Here is a 2830-nt window from a genome sequence, read left to right on the forward strand (position 1 = left end):
ATCCACTTGGAAGCTTGATCCGTTTACACGCTATACAATACATTCAGGGGAAAAACAGTGAACTAGCTTAAGCAAGACCTTCATACAGAGCTCCTCTTTAGGGACAGTTTGAAGCTCCATACCATGAATAATCTTCATCAGTCTACGGAGTGAGAAATGTTTGCTTAGAGCTTGCATTGATATGTTCCTCAGAGGTTTTGTTCTGGCAAGAAACCATATTTGTGTACGGATTCGGAGAAGAGTCTCACTCAGAGCTCATATCTGTACATGCATCAGATGATCCATACGAGGCTGAAGCATAGTTGTGCACAGAGTGTGACATAATTTTCATTGTAATATCAGATTAGGACAAGCATCAGAATATCCATACTCTGGAGAAACTATACCATTGTAAAGAGGATTAGAAGAGCTTGACTCACCAACAAAATCGGGTGAATTACCATTGGTTGCCTTTTATGGGAGACATCGTAGTGTACATACAGTGAGAAAGCTGCACTACGGGCTCTTTGTTACACTGGCATCAAAATGTTTGTTCTGAGTATATGTCATACCAGTGTATGAAACGTTGGATAAGTTTCACTGAGACAAAAAGCATCAGAGAATTAATTGAGGTGAGAAACCTTATCAGTGAGAAACACTTTGCTGTGAAGAGCACACTGTTACATCATAGGGTTTCTCACCATATGGATTCTATATGTACTGAATGAGGACAGGCTTCACTTGTAAGACAAATATGTTAAGTCACCAAAGAATCCTCACTGGTGAGAAACCCTGTTGGTGCACAGAATGTGGAGAACACTTCACTCTGACAAGCGCATTAATCATACATCAGATAATCCATACTGGTGAGAACCCCTACAACTGCACTGAATGTGGAAAAAGCTTCAGTGAGCAACGTAGGCTGGTGAAGCATCGGAAAATCCATACTGGTGAGAAACCCTTTCAATGTACAGAATGTGGAAAAAGCTTCACTTGGGCAAAAGCACTGCTTGTTCATCAGGGAATCCATACTGGTGAGAAACCCTATCAGTGAACCGAATGTGGGAGAAGCTTCAGTGTTAAGCACACCTTGAAGCAGCATCAGAGAATCCATACTGGTGAAAAACCCTTTCAAAGTACAGAATGTGGGAAAAATTTCACTCGAGCAAGTTAACTGCTTTTTCATCAGAGAATTCATACTGGTGAGAAACCGTACCACTGTGCTGAATGTGGCAAGAGCTTCAGTGTAAAACACACCTTGGTGCAGCATCAGAGAATCCATACTGGTGAGAAACCCATTCAATGTACAGAATGTGGAAAACGCTTCCGTATAAAGAGCACACTGTTATCACACCAGAGAATCCATACAGGTGAGAAACCCATTCAGTGTACAGAATGTGGGAAAAAGTTCACTCAGAAGGGAAGCCTTTTGGCACATCAGAGAATCCATACTGGTGAGAAACGTACCACTGTGCTGAATGTGGCAAAAGCTTCAGTGTAAAGCACACCTTGGTGCGGCATCAGAGAATCCATACTGGTGAAAATCCCTATCAATGTACCAAATGTGGAGAACGCTTCCGTATAAAGAGCACACTGTTGTCACACCAGAGAATCCATACTGGTAAAAAACTCATTCAGTGTACAGAATGTGGGAGAAGCTTCAGTGTGACGTACAAGCTAGTGCACCATCAGAGAATCCATACTGGCGAGAAACCCTACCACTGTGCTCATTGTGACAAAAGCTTCAGTGAGAAGTACACCTTGAAGCGGCATCAGAGAATCCATACTAGTGAGAACCCCTACCACTGTGCTGAAAGTGACAAATGTTTCAGTGCGAAGTGGAACCTGGTGCAGCATCAGAGAAACCAGGCAGGTGAGAAACCATTTCAGTGTACAGAGTGTGGAAAACGCTTTAGTGTAAAGAGAAAACTATTGTCACACCAGAGAAGCCATACTGGTGAGAATTCCTATCAATGTACAGAATGTGGGAAAAGCTATCTTCATAGATCCCATTTGTTAATACATCAGAGAATGTATACTGGTGAGAAACCCTTTCAGTGTACAGAATGTGGAAAAGGCTTCAGTGTAAAGAGAACACTGTTGTCACACCAGAGAATCCATACTGGTGATAAACCATTTCCAAGTACAGAATGCAGAAGAAGCTTCACTCTGAAGAAAAAGCTTTGGGTACGTCAGAGAATCCATACTGGTGAAAACCCCATAACTGTACAGAATGTGGAAAATGATTTATTGAGAGCAGAGAACTGGTGAAGCATCAGAGTCCATACTGGTGAGAAACCATATCATTGTAGAAAGTGTGAGAAAAGATTCACTCTTATGAAAAATATGTTAAGCCATCAAAGAATCTACACTAAAAACCCTATTTGTGAACAGAATGTGGAAAATGCTTTAATCTGAACAGCACACTGTTAAGATATCAATAATCCATACAGTGGAGAAACTAAATAAAGTTACAGATTATAGGAAAAACTTCACTCAAAGGAAGGTCTGTTCCAGCATTGGAGGACACCTACTTAGTCAAAGGCAGATGTAGTGTGGAAAATGTGAGAGTAATCCACACTGAGGAGAAACCCTATTTGGGCACAGAATTTGGAGAAAGTTTCACTCAGACAAGCAAACTGTTCACACATCAGATGATCTATACTGCTGAGAAACCCTACCACTGCACAGAATGTGATAAAAGCTGCAGTAAGAAGTGCAACCTAGTAACTTTGAAGAAACCATCTCTCCAAACTGAATTTAACATCCAGGAGATTCAGCGATGACAGTCTATGGGATTCCGTGACTGGCGTATTGCAACATAATAAGGCAAGCACCTTTTGGAACATAA

General features: G+C 41.3%; 1 pseudogene; it reads left to right on the forward strand.

Moving 5' to 3' along the window:
- The first annotated feature begins 733 nt into the window (after window positions 1-733).
- LOC147671305 (uncharacterized) lies at window positions 734-2250 on the forward strand (annotated as a pseudogene).
- Window positions 2251-2830: the final 580 nt, after the last annotated feature.

This window comes from Lissotriton vulgaris, unplaced genomic scaffold (assembly GCF_964263255.1).
Source record: "Lissotriton vulgaris unplaced genomic scaffold, aLisVul1.2 SCAFFOLD_1312, whole genome shotgun sequence".
NCBI classification, from domain to species: domain Eukaryota; kingdom Metazoa; phylum Chordata; class Amphibia; order Caudata; family Salamandridae; genus Lissotriton; species Lissotriton vulgaris.